Source organism: Elephas maximus, chromosome 19 (genome assembly GCF_024166365.1).
Source record: "Elephas maximus indicus isolate mEleMax1 chromosome 19, mEleMax1 primary haplotype, whole genome shotgun sequence".
In the NCBI taxonomy this organism is placed as follows: Eukaryota; Metazoa; Chordata; class Mammalia; order Proboscidea; family Elephantidae; genus Elephas; species Elephas maximus.
This window is the reverse complement of record NC_064837.1, coordinates 7546980-7563449: the sequence shown is the minus strand read 5'-3', so window position 1 is coordinate 7563449 and position 16470 is coordinate 7546980.

Genomic DNA, 16470 nt, shown 5'->3' with positions numbered 1-16470 from the left:
GCTGCCATCTTCTTTAACCGATAGAATTATTGTTATGTTTCTTTCTGTGGTCGGCAAGCCTTATCCCATCTCACATCCACCATGTTTTTAATTCTAATGATTATAGATTTTACTTCTAGAATTATGTGCAGTTCTTTTTCAAGTACCTTTTGTTTCTTTGTTTTATAGATTCTTATTCCTTGGTCATATTTGCAAGTCTCTGTTGTCTTTTTAATCTTTCAATATTTGTTAAAATAAAGTCTCCTTTAAGCACCAAGTTATAGCAGATATGAGCTGAGGTGCTGAATCACCATATGCAGACGTTTGTCTGAAATTTACGGGAGCTTCTAAAACACTTAGACTCTCTTAACTACTTAGAAAATATAACAGGATTAAGAGAACAAAAGAAAAGGTTTTAGGGAGCAAGATTTCTTTAGGAAAGTAGCTATGGAGAGCTCCATCCTCTCCGCACACCAAGGAGGATCCTGCATCGAGGCTGCCGTGGTGGGAAAGCAGAGACTGCCCATGGAGACAGCAGGGTCTGAGTAGGCTTTGAGTCATTAATTTCACTGCTAGTTTAAAATATATTTACTTCACTTCCCTGTCTTTTAATAGGCTGAGATTGAAAACCATAAACTTAGGGAGAGAAAGAAAAGTGGGGGGGGGGGGCGGGGTGACGATGGGGGTCACCAGAAGGACATCAAAAAGAAGGGCGAGAAGTCAGTCCTGACAGGTTCTGCTTCTTACAACCCCTGTTTCTACTGTATCAGTTGGGCTAGATCCTCCTGTCTCAACAAAGCTGTGGTATAAGCTGCCTCCTTCAGACGCTTCCTGACTCTGTGGCCCATCGCTCCCTCGCTCCTACTTTCTGGCCCTGGTCTACACAGTTAAGAGCCCCTGGGGGGGTGCACTTGACTACTAGCTCAAAGGTTGATGGTTTGGACTCACCCAGAGATGCCTTGGAAGAAAGACCTGCAATCTACTTCTGAAAGTTCACGGTCGTTAAAAACCCTATGGAGCTTAGTTCTACTCTGACACACATGAGTAGACTGGGTGTTGACTTGGCAGCAACTGGTTTGGTTTTCTTTTTTTTCCCGTGACTAGTCCTGCTCCCTTCCCTCCCAGCACTCCACACGTGGGCCTGGTGTGCAGGCAAGAGCATGGCCTTGACGACTCTTCCACTCCCCAACAGGATACATATTTTGCCTCTTTGGCTTCTTGCCCAGCACACAGTGAGCCTCACATCTCCAGAAGGCTTGCCTTAACATCCCCTTCCTCCTTGACCTTGACCTTGCTGATCAAACCGTCTGCTGGAAGCTGAGCTCCGCCATCTGCTGCTCCTGCATCACTAGGCTCACCATCTCAGAGTGAACTGCTGGGGTGAGAGCATTCTCACTTTGCAGCTTGGAATTTCCAATATTTTCCCTGCAGGGTTTGTATGACAATGACATACATTTGTCATAGCACAGGGACCAGTTCCTGTAAAGGGGAAAGGCTTAGCTGTTGGAGAAACATTTATTTATATATGTTTAATATATAATAGAAAATCTGCACGTAGAGCGTATGAAACTAAACTCAGGAGCAGAGCACAGACCTCCTCCCCGATGAACCCTTGTGTTTCTGTAACAAGTGGCCGGTTGCTACGTAGTCAGCCCTGGCTCACGGCAACCTCCTGATTGTCAGAGTAGAATTGCGCTCCATGGGGGTTTCATTGGCTGTTTTTTTGGATGTAGATTGCCAGGCCTTTCTTCTGAGGCACCTTTGGGTGGACTCAAACTGCCAACCTCTCAGCAGCTGAGTGTGTTATCCATTTGTACCACCCAAGGACTCTGTGTTTCTGTGAAATAACTAGTAAAATGTGAACCAGTATGTTGGAAAAACAATACATTAAACCTTTAACTCAGGCTAACCCAGGAGCACCAATTAACTTACTTAAGATGCTATTTCGCTGATACAACCAATGCCTGCTGGAAGAGGAAGGCCACATATTTTGATGGTGAGAGCCTGGGACCGAGTGTTAGGGGATCCCTGCAGGCCCTTTAACCTACCCATGGTTGAGTTTCCTCATCTGCAAAATAAACAAGTGACCTGGCAAAGTCCTTCCAGCCCCAATCTTCTATTATTAAGGAAAACTGATCAAAATCTTTTAAAGCACATTAAATCTATATTAAATATCTACATCCTGATTCAATACACGGATGGTTATTGCCAGAAAAACAATCTAGTGACTTTTAAGTTCTGTAATAATATGCTACCCAAATCCAAGAAAGAAATGAACCTACAAATTAGTTAAAGAAAATGAATAACTGTATGAATCTGGAACACTGAAAACCCTCAATTAAACTTTATAAAGTTCGTATTTTGTTTTTTTCCCTCAAACACACAAGCCACTCTGAACTTTTTTTTCATCTGAACACGTCGTCCAGATACATCTTGATCCATCACTCTTAGGAAGCAATGTGGCCAAAAATTTCTTCTTCCCTGTAAAACAATTCTCTAAATCAAAACCAACTTTTTAATGATTCCAAGTCAAAGAAGCATTCTGGATGTTGCAAAAAGCCATTCAAACATTAGCCTGTTCTTCTTATTTGCCCTAAAGAAGTGGTGGTTTACAGTTTGGGAAAAGTTCTTTGAAGATCCTGCATACATAGAGCCATTCAAAGTAAAGTTTGTACGAGTGTTTTCAGTATATTAGAGGCCTCTCATGAAACTGGTTCTTGGCTCTTGAAAAAATTATGCTATTTTACATATTGTATATGTATAAACAGACTAATAATTTGGTCAGAAATTTGTGTGGCCACTTTGGGCTTCTGGCGTGCGGTAGTAGTTTGGGGAGCACACGGCCTTGGTTGTTGGGTATAGACATTCACTGGTCGCTGTCTTAGTTACCTGAACTCCGTGGGTTGTGCAAATCGTTAACGCGCTCGGCTGCTAACTGAATGGTTGGAGATTTGAGGCCACCCAGAGGTGCCTCAGAAGAAAGGCCAGGTGATCTGCTTCTGAAAAATCAGTCATGGAAAACCCGAAGGAGCACAGTTCGCGCTGACATACGTGGGTCGCGTGAGTTGTAGCTGACTCGGTGGCAGGTGATGGCAGCAACGCCGAGGATAGAGCTGGTGTGAGCGAACGTGGAAAAGTGAGCTGATTACAGAGAAACCCCGGGTGGCAGGAGGTGGAGCGAAAGCAGGGAGGAGACAGGTAGTAAACATACAAACAGGGAAATAAATGAGGTCAGTGTGCAGTGAAATTAAACAGGGCCATACGATGGGTGGAGAAGAGGGAACGGAAACTTATCTTTGATGGGGTAACCCAGGAAGCCTGGGAACTGAGCAAGAGGGGTTTCACAACTGATGAGGGAATTTCCCACGTGTATTTGCAGTGGGTGTCTAGTTGCAGGGAATATGTACGTGCCAGTCCCCGGTGACCCCTGTGGACCTGAACCCCTGCTTCCTTCCAGGCCTCAGGTATCACAGACACCATGTACTGTCTCGCTCCCTTTGGTGGATCCAAGTTTGGGCTTTTGCAGTTTACTGTAGAGGGACAGGTGAAGAAAATGTAAATGCCTCCCAGACTCACCCGTGAGCTGTGTCTGCTGGAAGAGAGGGAAAGAGACATTCCTCCCGACCCCTTCCCTCCTCACAAGCCTGCCAAGGAATGTGCTCTTGGGTGGAGGAATTTCTCCAGCTGTGTGTGGAGGGTGGTGTTCCGATAGCTAGGCCCCAACTGATGTTTTCAGCCCAAGTGGACCATTTCACCTCTGCAAGAAGGTCAAGGAAAGCTAGAAATGAAGGTGGGAAGTGGGGGCGAAATATGAAAAGAATTGGGACTATTTCTCCTGGAGAAGAGATTGCTCAGGGAGTAGTTTGGTTTGGGGCAAGACCCTTTTTCTTTCTGAACCTCAATGCTCACCTGGAAAATAAAGCAGAGGAACTCTGTGATCCATATGGCTGATTTCATCCCTAAATTCTATGATTCTAGGAAGAATTTTTACATGTCAGTAAGATTTTTATGCGCAAGGTGGTGGCTATTTTTTGGTCCCATTGCAGCAAAAGAGGAGAGTATTAGATCTCAGGAAAAGCTTCTTGACCTTCAAAGCGGCTTTGGCTCTGGGAGAAAACAATGGAGATTATAAAATCCGTTTTTCCTGTAAATTTATAAAGAAATAATACATTGTTATCTTTCTGGAGTTGAACAGCCAAAAGAATCCACTTCTTAAAAATGTGATTTTGGAAGTGTATAGAGATTTATATGCTGAAATGTAAATACTAGATCCCTGGTTGGCACAAATGGTTAAGAACTCAATTATTAGCCAAAAAGTTGGCAGTTCAAACCCACCCAGAGGTGCTGTGGAGCACAGGTCTGGCGATCTGCCTCCAAAAGATCACATGGCCTTGAAAACCCTGTGGAGCAAGCAGTTCTACTCTAAGTACACGAGGTCACCATGAGCTGAAATCTACTTGAAGGCAACAACAATAGATTTTCAAATCCACCACCTGTCCGTCAGCTTGCTGTATTGCGGTGCTTTACATGTTACCGTGCTGCGGGAGCTATGCCACCGGAAGACCAGCAGTGCCACCCCAGGTGGACAGGTTCCAGCAGAACTTTCAGGCTAAGACAGGCCTGGTGATCTACTTCTTGAAATCAGCCAATGAAAACCCTGTGGATCACAACTGAATATTGTCCGATATAGTGCTGGAAGATGAGCCTCCTAGGCTGGGAGACGAGCCTCCTAGGCTGGGAGACGAGCCTCCTAGGTTGGAAGGCGCTCAATACGCAGTGACCAGAACAATGGACTTGAGCATATCAATGACCCTGAAGGTGGTGCAGGGCTGGGCAGTGTTTCCTTTTGCTGTTGGGGTTGCCCTGAGTTGGAGTTGATTTGACAGTAACTCACAACAACAAGTTTTTAGAAAAAGCACTTGCATGCTAACAGGGAGGTTCTTTAAACATATTAAACAAAACAAAACAAAACAAAACAAAACAAAACAAAACCCAGTACTCTCGAGTTGATTCCGACTCATAGCGACCCTACAGGACAGAGTAGAACTGCCCCATAGAGTTTCCAAGGAGCGCCCGGTGGATTTGAACTGCTAACCCTTACGGTTAGTAGCTGTAGCACTTAGCCACTACGCCACCAGGGTTTCCGTAAACATATTAGCTGTGCGTTTTTAGCTACAGGAATCCCTGGTAATGAGGAGGCGCCTTCCAAACTGAGCAGGTGGGGTTTATGATGTTGAGATGGGTGATGAGAAAAGTCTGAGAGAATTAGGTGGTTTTTTTATGAATATAATGCTCTAAGCATCTAGAGTGTAGTAGGTAAAACGTCTGAGTCCTAATCCCAGGAACCTGTGAATATGTTACTTTACATAATTTAAGGGATTCTGCAAATGTGACTAGATTAAGGACCTTGAGGTGGGGACTATCCTGGATTATAAGGTCCCACTGTAATCACAAGGGACCTTAAAAGATGGAAAAGGGAGGCAGAAGGGCCAGGGAACATCTCACAACAGATACAGAGGTCCCAGCTGAGACCAGCAGCCACCAGATGGACGCTGGCAGGAGCTAAGGTGCCACTTTCCTTTCTGCACGGCCTGAGCACGACTGCGCTGACCTGATGCCTCAGTGACGTTGGCATCATTATAGGAGCTGTCCACCAGTCCTGATGGACCACGCCCCTGAACATGCCCTGAAGAACAGCCCACCCCTACTGTGTTTCCTCCCCATATATCACCTCGGTGCCTGCCTAGTGAGGAGCCATCTTGGTGAAGCAGGTCCAGGTGTGCTCCTTGCTTGGCCAAACAAATGAAGTTTTACTTCTTTTGCTTTCACCCTACTCGTGTCTCAGTATTGCACGCTGAGCGAGACCTGGAGCTCCAATAACAGTGATGTAAATTGCTAGAAGGGGACATGAGCCAAGGAATACGGGCAACTGCTCGAAGCTGGCAAAGGCAAAGAAAAGGATTCTCTCCTAGAGCCTCGAAAAGGAACATGGTCCTGCAGACAACTTGACTTTAGCCCAGTGAGACCCAGCTTGGACTTCTGGCCTCCAGACATGTAAGATAGTAGCTTTGTGTTGTTTTAAGTTACTGCATTTGTTGTGATAATTGTGATAATTTGTTACAGCAGCGACAGCAGACTAATACTCAGAAAGAGGGCAGAATAAATGATATACGAAAGAAAAACTTGAAAGAAGCAAGAGAGTCAAGACAAATAGGAAAGAGAAAAAAAACAGCGTGAGACTTGTGAGGGGAAAGGGTGTTGGCTGAGGCTGTGTTCCTGGGATGCTGGTCTGGAAGCCTGTGGAACGTGGGGGTGGCGAGGTGTCAGGAGAGGGGACGGTGATGTGCCCCAAGGACAGCCAGAAGGATACAGAGTGCAGCTGTTGCTCAAACAACACTTCTGTTGAGCACGTCTCAGCCTGCACTCCCGTAGAGCAGAGCTGGAGACAAGGCTTATGTGTGAGTGGTTGGTTTGGGAGTTAGGATGAAGGGCGAGAGAAAGGGGATGAGACAGGGAAGGAGCGAGAACCAGCACCAGGATGTGCTGCTGAGGTGGCTACTGCAATGGTTGACCACCCCGACCAGGCTGGACGTTCAGAGTGCCAGGCCCGGTGAGAGGGCCTGTGCTGTGGACCTGGGCACAGCCTCCATACACTCTTTGGCTCCTTAGATTCATTTGTATTAACCAGCTGCTCTTTCAGTTTGTACCTCACAGTTTGGTGACAGTTATTTCCATCAAATAATCAGATTGACATCCAGGCTGAGTATCTGAGTGTTGAGTGAAAGAACAAAGGCCATTTAGGGGAAAGTCTGACCTGAGCTGATCAGCCATGGTGCATGGGGAGACTAGAAAGCAGGAGAGAAAAGTCTGTAGGAAAGAGGGGTTCACACAACATTCAAGTGGATGCCGAAAATGAGCTTTTCCGTTTGGTTTTACCCATGGGCTTTGGGAGCAGTCAATGTGCTGTTGCCTGATCTGGGGATTGTCACTACTCACCATCATCAGAACCTGACCTTTCTACCCTACGGCACCTCCTCCTGGCTGTAACCTTCCTGGGATGCTTAGGTGGCTCAAGAGAACAGGGACCAATCTGCAGACTTTGAGGAATTCTCTTTGCCTCGTGATGCTCACTGGCATTATGGAAACAGTCCTAATATTTGAAATTCAGGTCCTGGGAGTTCATTTGTACTCTTTGCTCCCTCTCACTTTTGTCCCATTTTTATAATGTCATTACAGTTCATTCACTCAACCCTATCCACTTGACAACCCATTTTCCACAATCAGTGATGGGGCGTTGTATGGAGAGATGAGGAGAATGATTTCCGATGGTGACTTTTGCTCCCAATTCAATGGTGTCTATTCTGGGTAGGGTCTTTCACTAATCTTATTTTGTTGTTATGATCTCTTGGCATTTTTACATATGCTCACGAGTGTAGGAAAGTCCCCAGATGGGTGTGGCATGTTCAGCTACTCAGCAATAAGAGTCTTGCTCAGACTACTCTGTTCTCATATTACTAGAGTTCGGACCAGCGTCAGCAGACAGGGAAAATGCCAATATTACACGCATTCTACTGACTGATTCGAGAAGAGGGGATGGGGAGACAAATGATCTGAGACTAGAGAGGATGCAAGCATCTCCATGAGGCCTTACCCAATGCACAGATAAGGAAATGTGGGATGTGCCCTACCTCAGGGAACAAGCACCACTTAGGGGAGCTTTGTTGTCGTTGCTAGATGTGTCGAGTCAGTTCCGACTCACAGGACCCTGTGTATAACAGAAGGAAACACTGATCGGCCCTGCGCCACCCTCATGATCGTTGAGCCCATTGTCACAGCCATTGCGTCAGTTCTTATTTTGTTGAGGGTCTTCCTGTTTTTTGCTGACGCTCCACTTTACCGAGGATGATGTCTTTCTCCAGGGACTGGTCCCTTCTGATAACATGTCCAAAATATGTGAGACGAAGTCTTGTCATCCTCGCTTGTAAGGGGCTTTCTGGCTGTACTTCTTTCAAGGTAGTACGTGTTAGTTCTTTTGGCAGTCCATGGTATATCCAGTATTCTTCACCAATACCACACCTCAAAGGTGTCAGTTCTTCTTTGGCCTTCCTTATTCATTGTCCAGCTTTCGCATGCGTATGAGGCAATTGAAAACACCATGGCTTGGGTGCGGTGCACCTTAGTCTTCAAAGTGACATCTTTGCTCTTTAACACATTAAAGAGGTCCTTTGCTTTTTTTTTTTTTTGCAGCAGATTTGCCCAATGCAATACGTTGTTTGATTTCTTGACTGCTGCTTCCATGGGTGTTAATTGTGGATCCAAGTAAAATGAAATCCTTGACAACTTCAGTATTTTCTCCATTTATCATAATGTTGCTTATTGATCCAGTTATGAGGATTTTTGTTTCTTTATGTTGAGACGTAATCCGTACTGAAGGCTGTGGTCTTTGGTCTTCATCAGTAAGTGTTTCAAGTCCTCTTCACTTTCAGCGAGCAAGGTCGTGTCATCCCCATATCAAAGGGTGTTAAATGAGTCTTTCTCCAATCCTGATGTTCCATTCTTCTCCATGTAGTCCAGCGTCTCGGATTATTTGCTCAGCATACAGATTGAATAAATGTGGTGAATAAATGTGGTGAAAGGATACAACCCTGACGCACACCTTGCTGACTTTAAACCATGCAGTATCCCCCTGTTCTGTTTGAACGACTGCCTCTTGATCTATGTACAGGTTCCTCATGAGCACATTGAAGTGTTCTGGAGTTTGGTGACCCTTTAAAAGGCTCACAAAGGGAGTCAAAACTCTTGGAAAGTAGCTCCATCCACAAGCCCCATTGACAGCAGTTCTGCATTCAAGTGTCTGTCATGTCGCAGTTCCTTGATCTGGTATGCTATTGTAGCAGAGACAATGCTGTATGTTCACTTGCTTTTTATTTTCCTTTCACTGAGTACACTGGAAGACTTAATTTCCAGCCTCCCTTGAAGTTGGGTTGGTATCCTGTGGCTAATTCAGACCAGTGGCCTGAAGTGCAAGTGACATCTGTTACTTCCAGGCTGAAACATAGACGAGTGGGTATGAGGGCTCCATGCTTGCTTGTCCCTGCTAACCAAACAGAAAAACAAACCTGTTGCTGTTGAGTCGATTCCTATTCATAGCGACTGTACAGGACAGAGTAGAACTGCCCCATAGAGCTTCAAAGGGAGTGGCTGGTGGATTCGAATTGCTGACCTTTTGGTTAGTAGCCAAACTCTCAACTGCTGTGCCACCAGGACTCTTGCTAGTGACCCTACAAGTCGTGTATTGAGACTTCGAATCACAAGGTGGCAGAGCCTCCGTTGGCCTAGCTCTCTGAGGGACCATGTGGAGCAGACTCCTCCAGCCCATTCTGGATGGGTAGCAGGAGGGGGAAATAAATCTTCGTTGGGCTAAACCACTGAAATTTTGAGATTAATTTGTTACCACAGCAAAATCTCGCTTTTCCAGACTAAGTGTAGCTCGTGTATGTCTAATACGAAGTACAGCAAGTATGACTCCTGTGGTCATTTGGAGGTTCTGAATTTTTTTTCATTGTAATTTCTCACATTTTCTTTTCTTTCCTTTTTAATGCATTTAAGTGCCTGTCCTATGCCAGGACTAGTAGTAGTAGGGGTAGAGATATAATCCCTGAAAGAAAAAAAATCAACAGGGGTAGTGTTTTAATGGAGTTTTTCCGTGTTTGATAGTCCGTGGGTGTATAAATCAGATGGTGGAGTGAATAGAAAGTGATATTTTCGTCAGAGCTATAGGGAGTGAATTTTGGGGCGGGATACATTTATGCTGCAGAAATGGCATTCCTGGTCACAGTGGCCCTCTTTCTTTTCAATTGTTTCTATGCTCCTACTCTATATAAAACAGAAAAGAGCACTTACATTCACCCTGTATCTTCAGAGCACACAGCAACATGTTTGGCCAGGACTGGGGGAGTCAGGGAGGAGGAATACGTTGGCAGATACGTGACAGAGCACATTTGGATTTGGACATATGTTCTCAGGAGTTGTGCAAGGGAAGCTCAGTTTTCTCTTCAAGACTACGGTCTTCTCACATTCACCTTCTACCTGGACTTGAGCTCAGGGGATCTGCCTTCCAGCGTTTCCCTTCAGTCCGTTCCGACTCGTGATTGTTACTTGTTGTGGTCACTCTTGTTGTCTTTATTTCAATTCCACTTGTAGGTTGGCTTCCTCGGGTAGTTCTCTATATTTCAAACATTTCTCTCCCATAACCCTATTGACCATTTACTTGTCTCTTCTTCATGCCTTGAAGGCAAAAAGTGGCTCTTTTCCTTCCTGGGCCTTAGTTTCTTTAGGAGGCTGTTGAAGGGTGAAATGATTTATAATAGCTAATTTTTTTCCCCCAGTCTCTAGGTTCTCTTTTACTCTTTTGCTGAAGTCTTTTAATGAGCATAAGTTTTTAATTTTTAGAAGATCCCGTTATCTAGCTGGTCTTCTGGAGTTTGTTGTTGGTTGTGGTTTGTATCTTTTTAATGCTGTGTATTAGGGCCTGTATCGATGATCCTATTTTTTCTTCTATGAACATCATCGTTTTTGGCTTTATATTTAGGTCTTTGATCCATTTTGAATTAGTTTTTATATATAGTGTGATGTATGGGTCCTGTTTCATTTTTTTGCAGATGGATATACAGTTTTACCAGCACCATTTGTTAAAAAGACTGTCTTTTCCCCATTTGATGGACTTTGGACCCTTGTTGAAGATCAGGTGACACAGATGGTTGGATTTACATCTGGGTTCTCAATTCTGTTCCATTGGTCAATGTATTTGTCATTGTACCAGGCTGTTTTGATTACCGTAGCCGTATAGTAGGTTCTGAGGTCAGGTAGTGCGAGTTCTACTTTGTTCTTCTTCAGTAGTGCTTTAGTTATCCGGGGCTTCTTCCCTTTCCATACAAAGTTAATGATAAGTTTTTCCATCTTTTTAAAGAATGTTGTTGGTATTTGCATCGGCATTGCATTGTATTTGTAAATTACTTTGGGTAGAATTATTATTTTCACAGTGTTGAGTCTACCTATCTGTGAGCATGGTATGTTTTTCCATTTTTGTAGATCTCCTTTGGTTTCTTGCGGTAGTGTTTTGTAGTTTTCTTTGTATGGGTCTTTTACATCCCTGGTTAGATTTATTCCCAAGTTTTTTTTTTTAAGGGGCTATTATAAATGGTATTGTTTTCCTGGTTTCCTTTTCATCATTCTCTTTATTGATGTATAGGAATCCATCGATTTTTGTATGTTTATCTTCTATCCTACTAGTCTGCTGAATCTCTCTATTCCAGTAGTTTTCTCATGGAGTCTTTTGGGTTTTCTATGTATAGTATCATATCATCTGCAGATAGGGACAGTTTAACTTCCTCATTACCAATTTGGATGTGTTTTATTTCTTTTTCTTGCCTTATTACTCTAGCTAGGACTTCCAGCACAATGTTAAATAGGAGTGGAGATAAAGGGCATCCTTGTCTTTTTCCTGTTCTCAAGGGGAATGTTTTCAGCCTCTCTCCTTTGAGAATGATGTTGGCTGTTGGTTTTGCATCGATGCCCTTTATTATATTGAGAAATTTTCTTTCTGTACCTATTTTATCAAGAGTTTTTTAAATTAGGAATGGGTGTCGGACTTTGTCCAATGCCTTTTTTGCATTGATTAAAATGATCATGCGATACTTTTCTTTCCTTTTATTTATGTGGTGGATTATGTTGATTGGTTTTCTAATGTTGAACCATCCTTGCATATCTGGTATGAATCCTACTTGGTTGTGGTGTATTATTCTTTTGATATGATGCAGAATTCTATTGGCCAGAATTTTGTTGAGAATTTTTGCATTTATATTCATGAGAGATATTGGTCTGTAATTTTCTTTTTTTGTGGTGTCTTTGCCTGGTTTTGGTGTCAGGGTTATGCTGGCTTCATAGAATGAATTCAGAAGTATCGCTTCCTTTTCTATGTTCTGAAATAATTTGAGTAGTACTCTTGTAAGCTCTGCTCTGAGTATTTGGTAGAATTTTCCAGTGAAGCCATCTCAGCCAGGGCTTTTTTTTTGTTGTGAGTTTTTAAATTACCTTTTCAATTTCTTCTCTTGTTATGGGTCTGTTCAAATTTTCAACATCATTTTGTGTTAGTTTGGGTAGGTTGTGTGTTTCTAGAAATTTGTCCATTTCTTCTAGGTTTTCAAATTTGTTCGAGTATAGTTTTTCATAATACTTTGTTATGGTCCTTTTTATTTCAGTTGGGTCTGTTATAATGTTCCCCATTTCATTTTTTATTTGGGTTGTTTGCATCCTTTTCTGTTTTTCTTTTGTCAGTTTGACCGGTGGTTTGTCGATCCTTTCAAAGAACCAACTTTTGGTTTCGTTGATTCTGTTGTTTTTCTATTCTCTATTTCATTTATTTCTGCTCTGGTCTTTATTATTTCCTTTCTACTGGTGGCTGTGGGCTTCTTTTGCTGTTCTCTGTTCAAGTTGTGTAGCTAATGCTTTGATTTTGTCCCTTTTTTGATGTGTGCATCTATTGCTATAAATTGACCTCTGAGGACTGCTGTTGCTGTGTCCCAAAGGTTTTTGGTATGATGTGTTTTCATTCTCATTTGATTCTAGGAATTTTTTTTGACTCTATCTGTAATTTCTTCTATTACCCAGTGGTTTTTAAGCAGGATATTATTCAGTTTCTATGTAATTGACTTTTTTTCCTTGCTCTTCCAGTTGTTGATTTCTATTTTGATGGCATTATGGTCAGAGAAGGTACTTTGTATTATCTGAACATTTTGGATTTTGTTGAGAGTTGCTCTGTGGGCCTAAGATGTGGTCTATTCTGGAGAATGTTCCATGTGCATTAGGAAAGAATATGTAATTTGCAGCTGTTGGGTGGAGTGTTCTATAGAATGTCGATGAGGTCAAGTTGGCTGATTGTGCCCTTTTGCTCTTCTGTATCTTTGTTGAGTTTCTTTCTAGATGTTCTGTCCTTTACTGAGAGTGGTGTGTTGAAGTCTCCTACTCTTATTGTCGAACTGTCAATTTCTCTTTTCAGTGCTGTTGAGAGTTTGTTTTATGTATTTTGGAGCCCTGTCATTGGGGGATGGATATTTATTACGGTTAAGTCTTCATGATGGATTGTCCCTTTAATCATTACATAGAGCCCATCTTTGTCTTTTATGGTGGATTTTGTTTTAAAGTCTATTTTATCTGAGATCAGTATTGCCACTCCTGCTCTTTTTTGGTAGTTATTTCCTTGATGTATTTTTTTCCATCCTTTGATTTCTAATAAATTTACATCTTTGTTTCTAAGGTGTGTCTCTTGTAGACAGCATATTGATGGGTCCCATTTTTTTTATCCATTCTGTCACTCTCTCTTTATGGGTGCATTTATACCATTTATGTTCAGAGTAATTATTGATAGGTGTGAGTTTATTGCTGTCATTTTGTAGTGCTTTTTTTTTGTTGTGTTGGCATTTTCTTTGTTCTCTTACTCTCCTGTGCTGAGTTCCTTTTGTTTGTGGATTTCTTTTTCATTTCTTTTATTTTTGTAGATTTTGTTTTTTATTGAGACTTTATGTTTTTCTTCTTTATTTTGATGAGTAGGTTTGTTAATTCTCTTTGTGCTTACCTTGAAATTTACCCTTATCTTCCTAGGTTTGAACCAGTCTATTATTACTTGGTATCGCATTGCCTTCTTCTCCTTTAGAAAGTTCTATACCTACACTGTTTATTCGCTCTTTTATTGTTCTGGTGTTGTTGTCATTTACAGATTTACCTCTCCGGTTCTCTGCCTGTTGCAATTCTTTTGGTTTTGGATAGTCCTTGAGAGTTCATTTCCTAGGTTAGTATCTGGCTAGCGTAATCTTGTGTCCTAGATTCAGGCTGTGGTCTGATGTTGTTTGTTCTCAGACTGAAGGACTTCCTTTAATAATTCTTGTAATTTTGGTTTGGTTTTTACATATCCCCTTAATTTCTGTTTATCTGGAAATGTCCTAATTTCCCTGTCATATTTGAATGAGAGTTTTGCAGGATATATTCTTAGTTGACACATATGGGGTTGCCACGAGTTCTAACCAACTTGATGGGAACTTTTTTTTTTTTTTTGCTTCTCTTTGGCTCTGTGTGGCACAAACGATTAAACACTGGGCTACTAATTAGAAGTTTGGTGGTTTGAATCCAGCCTGAGGTGCCTGGTGATTTATTTCCAAAAGACCAACTATTGAAAACAGTTTTACTCTGACACACGTGGGGCCGCCATGAGTTGGAGTCTACTTGATAGTAAGTGCCTTGTTTTTTTTTTTGGTTTTGTGTGACAAATGGAACACATTCAATGAATGTTAGTTTTTGTTCCTCCCCATGAAACTGTGGTATGGAAAAGAGCAGAGAAAAGATACTTTTCCATCCCCAGCATGTTTGGATGAAACTCACAAACTTGTAACAATCTTGGTGAATTATCATTGAGAAAAAAAACGCCGAACTATGACTTTTGAACCTGAGGAATGGCTGCTGTCCACGCTGAAGGAAAATTGAAAATATGGTCATTATCTGACTCCCAGAATAGCCAGCCCCTCCCTTGCTTAACTCTTACAGTTAATCTCTGAGCCCTGGAGGCCGGCCTCCCACATCAGTGCTTTCTGCACGTGCTTATCAGAGGACAGAACATTTCTAAGCTCTGCTGGCCAACCTCAGAGGCACGTTCCCTAAATGAGAGATTGCACTTTTAACTTTAAGATCTGAGAGCATGACACTGCATCTGTTTTTACATATCAAAAAGCGGATATAGCGATCAAAAAGACAAACTAGTTAGTACCCCATTCCAGTGGGAGTTACATTCTAGTTGAGGGGTGTTGTCCTTGTTGTTGTTGTTGTTAGGTGCCATCGAGTCAGCTCTGACTCATACAGAATGAAACACTGTCTGGTCCTGTGCCATCCTCACAAGCATTGCTATGTTTGAGCCCATTGTTGCAGCCACCGTGTCAATCCATTTCATTGAGGGTCTTCCTCTTTTTCATTGACCATCTACTTTACCAAGCACAATGTCCTTCCCCAGGGACTGGTCCCTCCTGATAGCATGTCCAAAGTACGTGAGATGAAGTCTCGCCATCCTTGCTTCTAAGGAGCATCCTGGCTTGTATTTCCAAGACAGATTTGTTCATTCTTCTGGCAGTCCATGATACATTCAGTATTCTTTGCCAACGCCATAACTGAAGGCATCAATTCTTTTTCAGTCTTCATTACTGCTTGTCCAGCTTTCACATGCATATGAGGCAATTGAGAACACCATGGCTTGGATCAGGTGTACCTTAGTCCTCAAAGTGACATCATTGCTTTTTAACACTTTTAAGAGGTATTTTTCAGGCACAGAAAATAAATAAGCAATAACATAAATAACAGAGTAACTTCTCTGCTATTCATTGTTATAAAATGGGTTCTGTGCTGTCTTTTGCATTCTGCTTCCTGGAATTACTAATTCTTCTCACTGTACCTTCCTTTCCCAACAAAAAGTATGGGGCTTGAAAAATTGTTTTTCTGCCTCCAGTTGGACTGCAAGAAGTTAAAATTATTTTTGGAAAAGCAGTGGCTTGGAGTTAACCTAACAGCCTGGACTTCACCCACAGTCCATTGTATTCAGTTCTTGCTGTTTTAACGTGAAAACAAGCCAACGCAATCAGCTCTGCTCCCATCTGCAACCTTGTGGAAACCTCCATGAGGTACCTCTTGGTAACTCAGCTGCTAGATCGTGTTCTAGGTAATGTCCACTTTGGTTTTACTACTCTGTTTTGATGGTTTCTTGTGTGTACGTGTCAGCTGAATGTTGTCATCATATGCTTGAGTCAGGTGGACTACTTAACAGAAATAAGGTCTAGTGAATAGAGCCCTGGACTGAGAACCTGAACACCTGGTTCAGACTTCTGGCTTTGCCACTTACTGGCTACATTCCTCTTCACGTTGTTGACATGGAGAGAGGAAGGTCAGCTTCACAATCGAGTCAACCTCAAGTGACCTTTATGAAAATTGAAATCTGATTTTTGCAAACTCTACATGCTCTGTGGCAGAATTCTCATCTTCCAAGTGGGAGACGTGGGTTCGATTTCTGGCCAATGACCTTCATGTGCAGCTGCCACCTGTCTGTCAGTGGAGGCTTGTATTGCTCAGCTTTCAATGGAGCCCGCACACTAAGATGGACTTGGAGGAAAGGCCTAGTGATCTACTTTTGAAAATCAGCCATTGAAAACCCTGTGGATCACAATGGCCAGATCCACAACCCATCATGGGAATGACGCAGGACCAGGCAGCGTTTTGTTCTGTTGTATATGAGGTTGCCATGAGTGGAGGGCTGAATAGAGAGCAGCTGGCAACAAAGACAACAATGTGCTCTATGAATACCAGGAGCTCCTGGGGATCCCCATAGTGGTTAGGAGCTGTGCCGCCTGCCAGTGGGCTGGCTGAGCCCTCGGGGCGCTTAGAGTGACAGGCTGTTCTTAA